Source organism: Otolemur garnettii, unplaced genomic scaffold (assembly GCF_000181295.1).
Source record: "Otolemur garnettii isolate 467f Iridium unplaced genomic scaffold, OtoGar3 scaffold00111, whole genome shotgun sequence".
NCBI lineage: Eukaryota > Metazoa > Chordata > Mammalia > Primates > Galagidae > Otolemur > Otolemur garnettii.
In genome coordinates this window covers 569,684-588,956 of record NW_003852506.1, presented here as the reverse complement: position 1 = coordinate 588,956, position 19,273 = coordinate 569,684, and positions in this window count along the sequence as shown.

Genomic DNA, 19,273 nt, shown 5'->3' with positions numbered 1-19,273 from the left:
TCTCTACCCTAAAATATGCTGCCTTGGCATAACAAGTATTTTGAGCTTAAGATAATTGTGAATCGGTAGACAGAGAACTTTGTCTCCTTATCTGTGTCAAAGAAGGGCATAAATTTTTCTTGTGAAAGTGAATTCCCTAATACCCTCCTGTACCAGGATTAATTACTGGACAGAATGTGCAACCATTGGGGTGATACCATACCAAAATATCCTTCCCTTTTATTATTTCCCTATATATTTCCTAGTCACTTGTCTACAATTCATTGATCCTAAAAGCACAACCCTCTTGCCTTTGTTTAGTCACTTCTCCATAATTTGTTACTCTTTGTTAAAACAGTATATAAGCTCCAAATCTAACCCCTTATTTGCAATTTTTCTTTTTTCCATGAAACTCCTGTGAATGTGAAAACATTAACGTCAATAAACTGTTTACCAATGTAAACATTTACAAAGAAAAAGTATCCAATGTACACAGCCCTATTATGAAACTAATTGATAGCTTTAATATGAAAACTATAACCTAATTATAGCCTAAGAATATGGGGAGGGGTGAGGATGAGGGGAGTATGGGTGGAGGGAGGGCGATTGGAGGGATCACTTCTGTGGTTTATCTTACAAGGGTAAAAGTGAATCTTTCTAAGAGTAGAATATAAACATCTTAACACAACAAGTAAGAAAATGACATAAAGGCTATGTTAACTAGTTTGATGAAAGTATTTCAAATTGTATATGAAAACACCACACTGTACCCCATGATTGCATTAATGTACACAGCTATCATTTAATAAAAAAATAAAATAAAATAAAATAAAATAAAATAAAATAAAATAAAATAAAATGTCTAAGCCCCTTCTCTTGTTCATCTGCCTTTTGTCAGTTAAACTTCTAGGTCCCATCTACTAAACGTAGGAAGGCAGAGGAAAAGTTTCTTTTCTTTTCCCCTCCCCAACAAGTGGCACAGGTTTGTAAAATAGGTTCAAGTTACCTTAATCTGTTTTAAGATTAATAAGAATGATTTTATTTTAGGTCAATGAGCCTTGGAACTCTTTCCTCTCACTCGCCTGGATGCAGCTATGACACACCTGAGAAAATGTCCAGGAATTAGCCTTGCCCTTAGTAGAACAGATAAACAACCACCCACAAGTGTTGCATTCTCAAAAGCCAGGGGCGCATCTCAGGATTTCTGCACCTCTGACTTGGCGTGGGCCTCAGCTTCCCAAGTAGTTGTAGGAGGTAAGTTGATGCAATGACATGCTGGGTTAATCTCCCATCGCCAAATCTTCTGCCTCCTCTTGTTCTGTAATTTCCATAATAGAAGACAACAGCTTTTCCTTTCACAATTATTGATAACAATCACAAAACAAATACCTGTGAGAAAGGTTACACTAACAATCCCACACTCACTTTTAAATGGGTTATGGGAGATCTTTTCCAGTAGAAGATTTTGATAAGACTGGAAAGGATATAACAGATGGAAGAGGAACACACAACACTGGGGTCTAGACATGATGGGGTTAAATTTCACCTGCTTCTGAACTTGGCAGAAGGTTACCACTGCTAGGCTTCTATCCATCAACCTAGAGTAGTGACTCAGCACAACACTTTCCAAGCGTTATTTTAACAGAAAGCGAGCAATTAATTTAGCTGTTGGTCTCAAAGAGCTTTTAAATCAGAGGAGGATGTAAAGAAAACTGCATGATTGCATAGAGGAGAATTGTAAATGTATCCTAGCAATTTATATTCCTTTAGGGTCTGAAGCTTAGACGCAGATACATTTCAGCACGTATTCCAAAAATGCAGTAGCAAAAAGGCATCCCTCTTCCTGACCAGCTACTAAAGGGCCCGCAGTAATGTCTAGATTTAAACACACAACATAACGTAACATGTAATATAATATTATATTATGTCTATATATATTGTATATTAGTATGTATTGTGTTATATGTAATACATATAATAATATATAATATAATACATTTCAGCATGTATTCCAAAAATGCATTGCCAAAGAGATATCCCTCCTCCTAACCAGCTACTAAAGAGCCCACAGTAATGTCCAGATATAAACACATAATATAACATACTATAACATAACATATATTATATTAATATATATTATAACATAATATTATATTATATTTATATATTATAACATAATATTATATTATATTTATATATTATAACATAATATTATATTTATATATAATATAATATAATCACATAGTATAATCTAGCTAGGCATGGTGGCTGTAGTTCCAGCTGCTTGGGAGGCTGAGGCAGGAGGATCACTTAAACCCAGGAGTTTGAGGTTGCTGTGAGCTAGGTTGATGCCACACCATGGTAGCTGGGGCAACAGAGTGAGACTCTGTCTCTAAATCAATCAATCAATCAATCAATCATACAATCAGTCAAAGCCTTTTTATTAAGGAAAATTCAGATATATGCCACTGGTGTGCTTGACTTAGAAACCAGGCAAGGCCTCTACATTGCTCTATTATATTTTCCATAGAAATAATGATGTCTATCTTTTCTATCTCCATTATATTTTCTTGTAGTTTGTTTTTTGAAAAACCTAGATCATGTTTCCTGTATTCTGGATGTTATTGATTGCATCTCCATGATAATTCTTTACACTTGATCTTAGCCAAAAGGCCGAGAAGAGATACCATGATCATTCCTAATAGATTTATTTGTCCTCTGTGTTTTCTGTATCTTGATATTCACCTCTACAGGGGAGCTTAGACTCAGGTCAAGTTCAGGTGATGATACATCAGAAGTGCTGTGTCCTTCCCTGTGCATCATATCGAGGGGTACATAATGTCTGGTCTCTCTCTTTTTATGGCATTGGCATTGACTGCTGGATGTAGATAACACCAGCTTCATCCATTCATTACAAAGTTTCCCTTGAGCTTTGTGTCTGGTGGTTTTAGCAGTCACGATAACCCATTATTTCTTTAATGGTTGGGAAGTGATGGTATCTATCTCCTTCTAAAGCCTTCTTCATGTATTCATTCTTTCAAAATAGAACTTTTTCCCTCTCAACTATCTGGTTATCCAACTCTACCTGGAAAGGAAGAATGGTTCTTCACCTTCATTCATCAGTTTTCAGAATAATATGTAAGTTGGCTTCCTTCCTTGCATCCTACATAGGGAGCACAGCAGCCATTTAAATACTGCTACAAATGTGAGGATTTTGATGTATTTTACCTTGCAATCAGTTGTAGGTATTACTCTTTGTATCCATCTTTGGGTGTGATTGCTTCATCTTTGGCCAGTAGGAGGCTTTACGTGTTGGCTCCTGTGAGTTTCAAATCTTTTGCAACAGGCTAAGTTGTCCTAGATAGCTCCCTTGCTTTCTGGCATGGCATGATATTACAAGCTCATCGTGAAAATTTCTTGGCCCAGTCTGGAGTCAACCACTTTTTTTATTTCCAAGGAGCCCTGGTTCCTCTTAGTAACAAAGGTATTTGTAGACCACAATATGGCTGCTTGGCGGGGCTCCTTGCTCTTGGGCCTTTCAGTGGATGGAGCCAGGAAATACTTGAAAAATCAGGATTTTATAGCAATATTTCTAATTCAAGTGAAGATTACAGTTTTATTCTGCCATAAAACTTGGTTCCTTAAGGCAATAACATAAATATTAGGTGCTTTATCCTTGCTTAGTTAAGAAAAAATCTCAAAATATCCTTATAAGTGCATTATTCACAATTATTAAATCAATTTAATATTTTGTGGCAGTTATTTTTGTCCTTAGAATATATCACACTGCAGATATGCAACCAAATGAATGAGGGCTAAAATCTCCTCCCATGATTCCTTCTTTCGCAGTTAGTACTCAGATAAAGTTGATTTATTTAATTTTACTTGTGAATTAAGGGATTGATTGCTTTACATTTTTATTTTATAATTTTGTAAAATCTGTGCATATTTTCAAATGTACAAAACAAAGTACGTTAAGCGAAACCTAGTTTTGGAAACTTGGTTCCACTATTTTTTTCTCGCCTCTAATGAAGCACTTTTGTTAGTTTTTGTTAACTAGTCTCTTCTTGTTTAATGTGTTAAATAGTAAATGCACAGCCACTTTCCTCCGATAGAAGGTAGCACATGATACATTCTAATCTTCACTTTGCTTTTTCACTTAATAATACTCCTTTCCAGTGTTTAGTCTTTTACCTCGTTTAGTAACTACGTAATATTTCATTGTATAGATGTAGCATGGTTTCCTGGAATAGATTCCCAGAAGTGGGACTGTTTGGTTAAAAAGGTAGATATAGACATAATACTGCTGAAATTTCTCTGTAGAAGTTGTACCATTATGCACTTCTACCAATAATGTGTAAAAATCCATCTTTCCCCAAAGTGCCTTCAACAGAGAATATTTTTAAACTTCAAAGCCAACAATAGCACACATAGATGTTTGGAGAACAAGACAGATCTTATTAGGGGAGTCAAAATAAAACAATCAATACTTGAAATGAGGCTAACAACTTTTTAAAGCTTTTGGGAAGTGTTTTGCAAGGCCTGTAGACCTAGAATTTGATGTGGAACCTAGCTGGAACCAGAGCTAGACAGAGGAGAATGTGTTTGGCTTTCTGATCATCAGAACTGACAGTTGGGGCCATTATTACTAGGCCTCAACTTTCTATAATTTCAGCTACACCTGGACAGGTTGCATCCCCATGTTTTAGATAAGGAATTAAATGTACAGAGAAGCAAAGTTGCCCAAAGCTTGCCCAGGGCCACTCAGCTAATTCTTACTCAGGATAATGTTCTTTCTTGGTACTTCAGTGAGACCCAGCAGAAGAGTAGAAAAGTAGAGAGTCATTGGCTTGAAGAGTTGGGAAGTGGATCCTTATTTCACCCTCTGTGAGCTGAGTGTGATCTACAATCAATTACAGGAGTCTCTAGGTTTCGGTTCCCTCGGATGCAGAATCAGGGGGTTAGGGCTCTTACCTAACCCTGCTGCCGGGTGCCTTCCAGCCCTCTCATCTGCATGCATGAGGCTGCACTGGGGCTGCCAAACCAGGGTGGGAAAAACTGGGGGAAGCCCTGCTCCCACAGTAAGCCAAACCCAGATCAGAACCCAGGGCACTCCCAAGCTGGGAGGTGTTTGCTCCTGGGACCTGGTACCAAGTTGGCCAGAAGGGAGGAGACTTCAACATTTGCCAGTTCCTATTGTTGCTGGGCATTCTGTGGGCGCTCTGTGTTCATCCTGACTTGCTGTCATCACTGGAAACCTGTTTTGCTAGTGCCAAAAAGAAAAAAAGGAATCTCAGAGAGATTAAATGGTTTGTCCCAAATCAGAGCTTGGATGGTAGTCTTGTCACTGCTGTGTATCCCTGAGCTTCATATTACTGCAGAAGATAGTACAGAGATTATTAATCTAACACAAGATAGGGGTCATGTATCTAACACTATTAGCTAAACTTTGCATGAAACTGGAACTTTCTAGATGTGAGAGAGAACTTCCAGTTGTCTCTGAATTGCTGCCCAGGAAAGCTGTCAAATGACTCACTGCCTGACAAGGGATTAGAAAACCACAGGAATAATCCAGCAATCTACTCACTAAAGCTAGAGTAAGTTCATTTGTTACCAAGTTTCTGGCCAAGCAAAACAGTGCTCAAAGGGAAAATTGATAATTGATTAGAAACAGTACACAAGTGTTGTGTTGGCTGATTCGTATATGCTATCTAATTAAATGTTCGTAGCTTCTTGTAAAATATGATTAGTCTTCTCATTTTACAGATGAAGCAACTGAGGCTCAGAAACATAAAATAAATTTTACAAGTTCTCTTTCTAGTAGTAATAGGACCACGATTTTAGCATGGTTCTTTGGGATTCCAAAGAACTTTATTTCCCCAAATTGCATTAAGCCAGTGTAACAGGACGGAAGGAATCCAGAGTGCATCCAGGACAGAACAGGTCTCAGCTTCTCACTAACCCACTGTGTCTCTTGTACACATCACTTAAGAACTTTGGACTTCAGTCTAATCATCTACAAAATGGTTGTGCAGAAGTAAGCTCTCTAAACCCTTTCAACATCTTCTTATTCCCTTCTAGGTGAAGTCCACATTCTTGGCCTGGCTGCCATGCCCAAGGTGACTTCATCCCTCCCACCCAATAGAGATCACTCCCACCAACCACAGCGCTACAGAGACTCATCCATCTTACACAAGACAGGGGTCCTGGATTGAACACTATTAGCTAATCTTTGTATGAAACTAGAACTCCCTGAGTTCCTTCAAAGCACCACATCATCTCCTCAACCCCTCCTTGGGCCCTTTGGGAACAGTTTTCCTTCTGCTGGAACCCTGCCACTCTCCCCCAGTCCATCACCGTAACTCCCGTCTGTCCTTCCAGGATGGGTTTAGCCCTCTTCCACAGAGAAGGCAGCCCAGACCGTCAGATCGAGTGGTGTCCCTCGCTGTTCTGCAGTGTACTCCAGGGTGTCCAATTCTCCTTACTTGTTCTAAAAAAAGCATTAGTTACTCTTAAAGTAATTTTTTTATTTGCCATATTTACCAAAGTCAGGAAAGGAAGGCACAAAAAAGGAAACTACAGATCAATATCCCTCATGAACATAGGCACAAAAAGTTCTCAAGAAAATACTAGCAAACTGAATCCAATAGTACATCAAAAAAAGTAACTAATCACGATCAAGTGTGGTTCATCCTAGGGACGCAAAGATGGCTCAACATATGCAAATCAATAAATGTGATTGACCACAGAGACAGAATTAAGCCATGTGATCATCTCAAAAGATGCAGGAAAAGCCTTCAGTAAAACTCAGCACCCTCCCAGGATAACAACCTTTAACAAACTAGACTTAGAAGGAACAGACCTCAATACCCTGAAAACCTGTATTACAGACCCACAGCCAACAACATACTGGATGGGGCAAAGTTGAAAGCATTTTCCCTAAGAACTGGAATAGGCAAAAATTTCCTCCAACACCATTTCTTTTCAACATACTTCTGGAAGTCCTGGGCAGAGCCATCAGGCAAGAGAAAGAAGTAACAGGCAACCAAATTGGAAAAGAGGAGATTGAACTACCTCTATTTGCCGATGATATGATCTCATGTCTACAAAATCCTAAAGATGCCTTCAAAAGACTCCTAGAATTGGTAAATAAATCCGGTAAAGTCACAAAATTAATGCACACAAATAAGTGGAATTTTTATATAGTAATAACAGTGACGCTGAGAATCAAGTTTAAAAATCAATCTCATTTCCCATAACTGCAAAGAAAATAAAAACCTGGGAATATACTTAGCCTAGAAGGTGAAAGACCTCCACAGTGAGAACAACAAAGCACTGATGAATGAAGCCAAGTTAACTATTTTTAAGTGCACGATTCACTGGTAATAATTAGATTCACGTTGTGTGCAACCATCACCACCATCCATCTCCAGAACTTTTTTTCACCATCCTTAACTGAAACTCTATCCCCGAGCCTCCAGCCACCATTCTACTTTCTGTCTCTATGAATTTGACTTTTCCAGCCCCCTCACATTAGTGGTGCCCCACACTAGTTGTCCTCTGATGACTGGGTGATTTGACTCACAGTACTGTTTTCAAGCTTCATTCGTGTTACAACATGCGTCAGAATGTTACTCCTTTGGAAAGCTGAATGATATTTCACTTTGTGGATGTATCTTATTGCAATTTTTATAGAAGACCATTTAATGATATTCACAGAAATCACATGATCCAGTACGGGGATGGGTGATGGAGAAACAGGATGGAGGTGGGAAGGGCCCCAAGAGTCCTGAGGTTCAAACAGAAGTCCAACAACAGGGCTCCCAATTCAAACCAGCACCTCTGAGGGCAATTGACTATGAACCTGGAGAGGGAGACTTTTGCAAAAGCTGTCTCTGTGCGCAATTGGGTAGAGAAACACACAGAAGCCGTGCCTGGGGCCGGGAAGCAAGGCTGTCGGCAACACCTTTGCATCACACTACGTCTCCATTTTCCCATATTTATTTTAATTTTTGCTTCACTAAAATTTGCTCAATAAAAATACCAAATAGGCCGCCATAGTAAATTACAAGTACTTTTGTTCAGTATTATGTTAACCTATATTCCTGAATCTCCAACTGGAAAGCAGTCCATGTCCCATGCACACACTATTTTGACTGATCCTCATGATGACTTTATAAGGACGGTACTAGTTTCTTTTGCTGATATCCAGAAAAGGCAAGGACAGAAAGATGGAAACTGGCCCCGTGATGCCTGGGCAGAATCAACCCAGCTGGGAGGCTCCAGAGCCCAGCAGGAATTCTGTTTACAAAGATGCTTTGTACTTCACTGATCACGCACAACCTCACGTATCCTGAAATGAAGAACACATTCCCTTCATTACACTTGAAATTAATTCTCAGAAACAATTTTTTTATGATGAAAAATTGTCATAAGTAAAGTAACTAGCTAGCTTCTAAGTCCAAAAGTTATCTGGGAAAATCTTTCACTATTGTCCAATTAATAAATATTTAGCATTCTGTAGTTCAAAAGTGATGAATGTTTCATTGAAAAGAAGGATGATATAGTCAACCATGCCACTAGTATACAGCATCCACCTCCAGTCTCTCCAATTGCAGGCCTCCCCCGTCGTGCTGGGAGAGGGGAGAAAGAAGCCTACCATCTACAAAGGTGAGAGTTCAAAGCAGGTCAGACGGGGACATATGGCAATGGTGCTCAGCCTTGGCATGGGAATCCTATAGATAATCTCTCACTCAGTGGGTCTGGGGGTGGGGCCTGTAATTTGGCATTTCTAGTACATTCCCTGGTGACACTGATGCTTCTGGTATGGGAATGATAGAAACAACCTTATCATGACACTGGTGCACAAGGCACCACATACGCCACACAATGGCAGGCAGGGTCATCTGTGCACATCTATACCATGATCATTTGCATCACACAGACACAGGGCATGACTGCACCTCACACAGGACCACAACCACACCTACCACACATACACACAGACACAAACCCAGCACCCCTGTACCCAGAAACCCACTAAACACCTGTACCACTCTTGGGTAATACACACTGGCACCAGGCACACAGACACCACATGCCTACACTGCATACTCACACGCGCACACACACACCTGCACATCTGTAACTCATATGACGCATGTCTACTCGGCATGCAGACAGGCACCCACATACACACCACACCCCGTGTTCCTCACACCTGCTCCACCCAGGTGCACACACACACACACACACACACACACACCTGTATCTTGTGCACTGTCCATCTGCACCACACATGTGACCCAAACCCACACCCTCACCCTTCTGCTCATTCCGAGTTCCTGGATCCTACCACCTTGCCTTGAGACACTTCCCCATCCTCTTCCTCTCTCCCTTGCCCTTTGTCCACATCCTGGTTTTCCTCCTGGTTGGCTGGATCCCCTTTCCCAAAGTGCCCATCCAAGAGGTCCCTCACACCCTAGACAGCTCTCTATTCTCTCCCACTCCCATTTGACTTAGCAACTCTTTGTGAACCAAGTTCTTCAGAAATTCTATTTTGAATTTCTGTGCAAACATTTTCCATTCAACTTAAATAAATACAGCACATACAGATCTTTTTCTATGCCAAGTCTTCAACTAAGTACATTGGGATGAACAAGGTGACCTTGACATTCATTCATTCAAGGACTCTGCCAGGTACTGTTGAGCAAGGGCCAGCAGGTGTAGTAGGCACTTGAGGAACTTCTTCCCAGATTCTCCAAATCCCAGGAGTGGGCAGCAGGTCCTCCTGCCTCCTCTGAGGTGTACAGTGGCCCCAACTGCAACTCAAGATTGTTCTCCACATGTGAGGAAAGCATCCAAATTAACACAAGAAAATTAAAATTCTTATAATATTAGCAGTAATAATAGATAAAAAATAGCCACCTTTTTGCAAGGACATACTCTTGTGCTGCATATTTTAACTGGTAATTTTCACCCCAGATATTATTAACCCATTTTCAAGATGAGAAAACAGAGGGTCCGAAACCCTTGGCAGAGGGTTTGATGAATGAGGTTTCAGGCGATTGACATCAGCAGCTACTTGCGTTCCTCTTCAGCACCTGGAGCCCCTCCTGCAGAGGAGAGCAAACTCCCTTGACTGTGAGATCTGAGGGCAGCATTGATGCCATTCACAGAAATGGCAGACGTGTCTGTCCCCACCTGCTCTGCATCTGGTACCGGCCACACAAGGAAAGCTATGTGATAATGAAGGCATTAAAGAAGACATTGGAGATAAGCAGAGGAAGTAATTGCTATTTGTCTTTATCATCTGAAACAAAACCTTAATTTGCAGTAAACAGGCTTTATAAAAGAGAGAACTTCCGCTGCGTACAAACCATGAGTCAGGTTCCTGTGTAACGACCGACCTGTGCAATTAGTCGAGCACTGGGTGAGAAGCTAATAGGCTTAATTTAATTTCTTCATGATTCAGACTTGTCCAGACATTTGTCCTCAAGCTGTGTTTGAGGGCAGCAGCGAGGGTAAATAGTCCCTTGGCCAGATGACACTCCCTCGGTCACCTCCCACTTGCCCTGTCTGCTGACCTCCGAGGAAATTCAGCCCTGCAGTTAACATCTGTGGTCCCATCAGCCAGGCTGGAGTAAAAGGTACTTAGCGCACACAGCTCATTTTGCAAGGTTAGAAAGAATCAATAGGAGATGTGTTTAATGTGGTATCGCTATCGGGTCTCATTGCACTTTTGAAACTGAAATATCCACAGTGGTGTATAATCTTAGTCTCACTGTACAGAGAATGGGCGTAGTGTGCTCTGAGACAGACACATGCCCACGACAGTCGCTCAAAAACACTGCGTGCCCTCTGCCGTCTCACGCTATCTTTTCCTTTCCCCTTTTTCCCTTTCTCTTCTTCCTTTCAAACGTTCTTGTCTCTTCTCTCTCTTTATTCTCTCCATCCTTTCATCTTCCCCTCCCACCTTTATTCTTTCTTTCTTCCCTTTAGTTTCAGGTGTGAGTTCTATGGCAAATCAGCAGAACTTCAGCAAACCACCAAAAGAACAAAACAAAAACAATCCAGGATGATTTTTTTAAGTTCCCTTGAGCACACATGTGGAACCCAGGCTTGGAAATGCTCTCATCAAGGAGAAAGGCTGATTAGAACTCATGGGCTCACAAAGCAGACATCTTCATAAGCTTTTGTGAAACTATTCGAGTAGTGAAACCTATCTGGATGGAGCATAATTAAAGATAGCATTTTGTTCTTGTAGGTCACAAGGCAAGATCTTTGTTGGCTATTATACATGATACATAATACTATGAGAGAATTAAAGAAGGTAAGGTCAAGATCGTGTCATGTATTTGTGAGGTGGTGGGGTTCTGTTCAATTTCATTATGAAACCACGGGGGAAACCACGGTCCATAATGATGAAAAGAAAGAAACGGAACATGGTGAACCCACCCCTGTCAGCCTTAGCGTGAAGCAACCATGTAGATGCTCCCTCTGTATGAACTTGTCTATAGAGTTCTTAGTACGAATTTTGGGATTAAGAAAAACTCAGCAGTTGAGTCCCCGCAATTTCCTTAGAGGGTCTGTTCAGACAAATGACTCAACTGCTTGACCTGGAAACTTACTGATAACTACTATTGTTCCAATTTTCAACCCCAAATGGCTAAACTGGGGATTAAACAGCTACGTTGACTTGCTAGGGCTGTCCTAACAAATACCACCAACTGGATGACATAACCAACAAAAGTTGTATTGTTTCACAGTTTTGGAGCCCAGAAGTCTAAGACCCAGGCGTTGGTGGGGTTGGCTTCCTCCGGGGACTGTGAGGAGCATCTGTTCCCCACCTCCCTCTGGCTGCTGGTGGCCTCAGACATTCTTTGGCTCCCTTATTTTCTCCTCATCTTCCATTTGTGTCTGATTCTGTGACCAAATATTCCCTTTTCATAAAAATACCAATCATTTTGGATAAGGACTTGCTCTAATGATGTCATCTTAAATGAGTCATCTATTTTAGGATAGACCCTATTTCCAAAAAAAGTCACTTTCACGGGCACTGGGGGTTAGGACTGTGGTATCTTTTCAGGGACACAGTTCCATCCATAATAACACCATCTGTTTTCACACCCATGTGTCCATCACTCACCTGTTACCCTACATTGAGGTGTAAGTGCCCACTGTTTGTTTGTTTGTCAAGACAGAGAAATAACCCTCCGGGGCACAGAATCAAGAGGTCTCAGCCTATTTAACAAACTATAGAAATGATCCCTCAAAGTATAGTCTTGCCTCAGCCTTTTTAAAACAGAAGTGTCTAGGTCCTAGAACAAGCGTTCACATTGTGATAGTGACTGTCCTTCCCCTGAAATTCACCATAAGCTGAAGCTGGAACCTGACTAGCTTTGACTCACCTACACTAACGCAGTACTCTATCTTTCACACCAGGGATAAAATTGTTCATTATCACCTCATGTGTTGCGACACATAAAATCAAGTCTTGTGTCAACTGTGGCAACGTTATGTAAAATCTGTCACGGTTTATCAGGTTGTAGCTCCTATCTCATGAATATCAAAATTGTTTCTCTCTTTAATTGCCTTCCCATGCTTACAATCTTAAGTGTGGAAAAAATACCTTTTTTACTAATTCCCTCCATGATTTAAATATCATTCCAGTATCAATGTCAAAACTTTAGAGAACATGTAAGTATCAAATAAATTTGCAAATCTTGGAACCATGGACCAAGTAAGTCGCATGAGATTTCCCTTTGGGGAACGAGCATTCTGCCACTCCAGATCCCCACCTGGAGATTTGTGTTTCTAAAATACAGTAACTAAAGGTGAGAGTTTCCCTCACTTGATCATCCCAATTCAGGGATCTATTTGAAGCCAGACTAGATTGTACTCGATCTTATTATTTTATTCAAAAGTAAAGAGTGTATGTGAAAGTTTCCCAATTTAACAATTTCATGTCCCAATAAAGAGAGTCTCAGATCTGAGAAGCAAGAACTTTTTGTAAGAGAAAACTAAAGAACAGCCAAAGCCTTCCTTTTGTGAAGGCACCAAGGAAGGAAGGTTGAAAAAGGAAACTTGCTCTTGTAAAGTAAGATGTTTTCCCTCTCCTGGATTTGTGGTGAATGTTTCCCTGAATAAAGACTTTGACGTATCATTTAAGTTTGCTTGGAGAAGAAGAACTGAAAGTCCCTTGAGACTACAAAGGTAATTCTGATCCTCCTAATCTTCATTGTAATATTCTTGTTACCTTTGGCAGGGGATGAGATGAAGGGGGATCCATGTGACTATTCTCTACTATTAGAGACTCATAAAAAGTACTAAATCCCTATCACTTTTGTTTCTCACAACTTTCTCTATAGAGTATGATTATTATGAAATTTGTAAGAAAACACTGAATTGTATTATTCTCCATGTGTCCTCAAACTACGGCCGGCGGGCCACATGCAGCCCACCCAGGACATTTATCCGGCCCGCCGGGTGTTTTTGCCACCGCTGCCTGTCCTGCTTAGCAGCTCATGCCACTCACTCCTGGGGCCTGCAGTCCAGCCCTCCAATGGTCTGTGGGACAATGAACTGGCCCCCTGTTTAAAAAGTTTGAGGACCCCTGTATTATACTCTTATAACCCAAGTAAATCTAAAGACCAGGCATACACCAGAGCAGGAGCAGCCCATGGCTGAGTGGCATGCCAAGGGACAAACTGTCACAGAACCAGCTGGGCTCCTGACTCCAGCCTCACCCCCGTCCCACCCACCCTGCATCGGCCTTTAGTTCTGATGTACTGCACCCTGCAGTTCCGCGCCTTCCTCTGTCAGGCCTCACCCCAGCTTCCTGGTCTGCTGGGGAACGTTCTCACTCACAGGGCCTGGTTACTGGTACCCTCCACCCTGATCATTCATACGCCTCAGAGGGGCACCCAAGACCAGGGCAGCAAAACAGAGTGACCGAACATGTTGACTCAGGTTCCCTGAGGACCATAGTTTGAAACCAGAGCCTAGTTATGCAACTGGATGAAGACTGAGCTCATCTGTGTAATGGAGACACTATTCTAAAATCGCAGTGTGGTCGTGAGCACTCCGTCAACCAGCACAGAGTCAGTGCTTCGTGAATGTGCCAACTTCAGTTGTTGTGCTGCTTTACCAGCCGGAAGTGTACTATCCACCGTTGCTTACTGCCATATCAGGAATTTATTGATGTTTTTACAACAGACAAGACATTGGGATTCACTCACTTTCTATTGCCATTTAACAGATGATACACAAACTATTTCATCCTTTGTATCATCAAAGCCACATCCATCACATTTTGAAAGGAAAAGATGTCATCCAAGAATCCTGTGGCCCAAAAAGTTAACATTTACATCCGAAGGGACACAAAAGATGCTTTCCAAAGCACACAACATCCCTGAGCATTTTTGTTTAGGATATATTTCAGTTTTTTAAGAGAAAAACAATATCATATAATTTGATAAAATACATTGAAAATAATAAAATTATTTTCAGTGAATTTGAAAATAGAGATGACACCAACAAAAACTGGGAAATGGATCTGGATATAATGTGGGAACAAAAGATTACACAGAAACCAGTCAGCATTTAGTCTTTTGTTTTTATGCTGATATTTTCATAAATATTAACATAAACATTTTAACAATTTAAGATAAATGACTAGGAGAATTTAAAACAGAATCATTGGGGAAAATAGCAAAGAAAACTATAATCCATATATAGTTTTTAAACTTTCTAGGGAAGTAACAATAAGATTTAAATAAAAACATAAAACAAGATAAAGGGAGAAAGTACAGTTACATCAGTAATAATAATATCTGCACCTGAAGGGAGGTGGATCACTTGAGCTCTGAAGTTCGAGACCAACCTGAGCAAGAGAGAGACCCCGTCTCTACGAATAGCCAGGCATTGTGGCAGGCCTCTATAGTCCCAGCTACTTAGGAGGCTGAGGCAAAAGAATCACTTGAGCCCAAGAGTCTGAGGTAGCTGTGAGCTGTGACACTGTAGAACTCTACGGAGAGTAACATACTCAGACTTTAATGTCTAAAAAATAAATAAATAAATAAATATGCACCCCTCACCTAAGCAGCCGTAGTAAAAGACACTAAATGGCTCAATTTGGTCAGGTCAACCAATAAAGTAATCAGATTCAACCTGTTATTATTTAACACCCATAACACTTAAAAGAAACTGATACATAAATATTATTAAATGATTAGGCAAAGATAGGACAGCTAAAGGCAAGAAGAAATAAAATCAATGTAATGGAAGGAAATAGAGGTTGTCATATTTTCATCAGGCAATGGAGAATTAAAGGAAAAAGTCATTTTCTGGAATAAAGACAGTTATATTTTGATAATACATAAGATTTAGAAAGAAAGCATAAAAGCCATAAAACTTTATGCTACAAATAATATTTTTCAAAATACAGTAATCGCCAATTACTAGAGACATAAAGATAAGTTAACATAAATGCTGGGGTAGTAGAAGACTTGACTATACTTTCCTCTGTCTTTTACAGTGGAAAGATGCAAAAACATATATACATGGATATGGTGTAGAGAAAGAAGTGCTCAGTTAAAGATAAGATTAAGGGTGATGCCTGTGGCCCAAAGGAGTAGGACACTGGCCCCATATGCCGGAGGTGGTGGGTTCAAACCCAGCCCCAGCCAAAAAAAAAACAAAAAACAAAAAAACTGTAAAAATAAGATTTAAGTTATAGCTAATATTGTGTCTTATGGACTATAGGAGAATACATTTCTCACAAAGCATACTAGCAAATAGCAATTTTACAGCATGCTATATGCTCACAAAAACTTTAAAAAAAAAATATATATATATATATATGTCAAAATTCTTATACCATAAATGATTCTTGGGAAAATGGGATTGCACTGAGGATCAGCATCATTAAGGATTATTTAGAAATTAGTGAGACTGAAATAGTAATCTGTAAAAATATCTAGAATGCTTATACATAAAAGCAAATCTATAATCCATAAAACTTTTACTAGGCCATCAGAAAGAATGAAAATTACTAAACTAAGCATTTAATTTTTTAAGAATGGAAAAATAAGAACAAAGAAAACTTAATACCAAAAGAAGGGGGAAAAATAACAGTAGCAATTAATGGGTATGACAACAAATTATAGTAGAGATAAAAAATAAATCAAAGAGATGGCCCTTTGTACAAAAAATTACTGATAAAACATTTAGCAGTTCTAATCAAATGCAAAAGAAAGAAATCATAAATATGTAAAATTGATAATAAAAACAGAACATGACTAAATATGTAAGTAAAAATTGTGCAAAATCCTATTCTGATAGATTTAAAAAATTAAATAAAGAAAATAAAAAAGGGGTCAATAAGCTGAATGAAGAAATAACTAAAAATAAATTTTTACAGTTGTCTAAAATGTCCTGTCAAGAGAGATGAAATACTTTTCAATTTTTTATGCCAACCCTTATATTGATATTTGAAAAGGTCAAAAAGTCCAGAACAACACAACTACAAAACAATGTAATTCATGATTATAGATAAAAAATTCTAAATAAAATATTGACAATTTAATTCAGAAATATAGTCTATAAATATTATGGCATGACCAAGAACTTACTATAAGAATGTAAAAATTATTTATATGTACTATGGAAATCCTAAAATAATTCACCACATTAGGGCAAAAAAGAAGAGGCATTAGGATAAGTTAGAGGTAAAATGTATTTGATATGTATTTAGCATCACATACTGATTTTCTAAAAGTCTTAATAAGGGAAGGGCAGATGTCAGTATTTCTCTTTTTGTTTTTTTGTTTTTCTCCACACTGTTTTATTCTTTTTAAATTTTTTTATTAAATCATAAACACATAGATCATGTATACATCAATGCATTTATGGGGTACAATGTGGTGATTTCATATATAATTTGGAATACGTATATCACACTAGTTAACATATTCCTCACCTCATTTACTTAATTATTGTGTTAAGACATTTATACTCTATACTTAATAGATCCACATGTACTGCACCGTAGGTGTGGTCCCACCATTTACCCTCCCTCCATCTGACCTCCCCCCCTCCCCTCCTATCCCACCTCCTCCCTCCTTCATCCTGGGCCATAGTTGTGATCTATCTTCATATGAAAGTGAGTGATTGTAAATTGGTTTCGTAATAGTACTGAGTACATTAGATACTTTTTCTTCTATTCTTGAGATACTTTACTAAGTAGGATATGTTCCAGCTCCATCCATGTAAACACAAAAAAGGTAAAGTCTCCATATTTTTTAAGGCTGCATAATATTCCATAGTATACATATACCATAATTTGTTAATCCATTCATGGGTCAATGGGCACTTGGGCTTCTTCCATGACTTGGCTATTATGGATTGAGCTGCAATGAACAGTCTGGGGCACGTATCTTTGTTATAAAGTGATTTTGGTCTTTTGGATATATACCTAGTAGAAGAATTGCAGGATTGAACAGCAGGTCTACTTTTAGATCCCTGAGTATTCTCCAAACTTCTTTCCAAAAGGAACATATTAGCTTGCATTCCCACCAGCAGTGCAGAAGTATTTCCTTTCCTCCGTATCCACACCAACATCTTTAGTTTGGGGATTTTGTTACGTGGGCTACTTTTACTGGGGTTAGATGATATCTCAAAGTGGTTTGATTTGCATTTCTCTGATTATTAAGGATGATGAGAATTTTTACATGTGTCCGTAGGCCATGTGCCTGTCTTCTTCAGAGAAACTTCTGTTCAAGTCCCTTGCCCAGAATGAAATGGGATTACTTGTTCTTTTCTTATTAATGAGTTTGAGTTCTCTGTGGATTCTTAAGATAATAAAGGCCACTATGACTCACTTTTGGCCAACCATTTTTAATACTAAAACACAAGAAATAGCCACATCAATGTCTGAAAAAGACAAGAAGTCTGCTACAGTCACAGCAGTGCACCTGTAGTCCCAGACACCTGGGAGGCCAGGTCAAGAGGAACACTGGAGCCCAGGAGGCTGAGGTGATGGTGAGCTATGATCACATCAGTACACTTCAACCTCAGTGACAGGGCAAGACTCTGTCTCTCAAAATATATAAATAAATAATAAAAAAGCAAAAGTTCTAGCAATATGAAAAGTGTTTCAAAGGCAAAGGACGAGCTGTAAGTATTGTTAAGAAAGAAGTAAGTTATTAGAAGTAACAAAGAAAATTACAAAACTTAACTGAGGGATAAAAGTAGAAGACCTGGATAAAAGGAGAGAAACAGGAAGATTAAAATGCTTCTCCTAATTAAGAGGCATAAGTAATTTTTCTTATATCCTAGCAAGATTTTTGAAAACATGGCAATAAAAAGCTAACGTCCATCTGGAAGAATAAAATACAGGTACTTAATAATCGGTCACCCAGTCAAAAAATAAGAGAGAGACACATTGATTTTAGCTAATACATAAAATCTGAATGTCTAGTAGAGTTCTATGTAGAAGCATATGCATTGTGGTTTTTGTAAAAAATGACCAAAATGGAATAATCTGAAGATACAACAGACTATCAGCTATAGAAATGATGGAAGAGCCAGGATGTTTTAAGGGAGGAGTTAAACATCAGCTAGAAAAATATCATACTGCTAGACCAATATTCTCATAGTTAGAAGGATCCCAGTTCTTAAATAAGCATGCACATAACCATAGATGTAACATCTAGTTTGTATTTTCAGTGTCTCTAAAACATTTTTTATTATTTATTTTAAAAAGCTGTGATGTGATGTCAGCCAAAATCGTAATATTGGTATATATGTTCTCTCTAAATGACATGTTTTGGATAACTTTTATTTTCTTCTGGTGCTTTTTTATATTCCCACATTTTCTAAAAGGAATATGCTATAATATCAGAAAAGGGATTGTATATGAATAACACCAGTACAGTTACCTTGCATAATGTTTTATACGATTCTCATGTATTTTCATAACACAGAAAATTTTGAAAATCTTATAAAAGCATTTAGCACATTCACTAGGAAAACACATCATATACAAATGAGCACCAAATTATGCATGAAGTTATAGAACTTACAGATCCACTGAAGCCCATTTAAGGACTCCTGATGAGAGACAGTCTGTGTCTGAATTTCAAGTTCAAACAATTCCTTATGCATTATCTCAACACATGCCCACCAAAACTTTATAGCCAGGAGTAGCTACTGTTTTTGCCAACTTAAGAATGACTAAACTGTGTCTCAGAAAGGGTAAGAACACACCTCTCTGGTACAGACAGAATCCTCA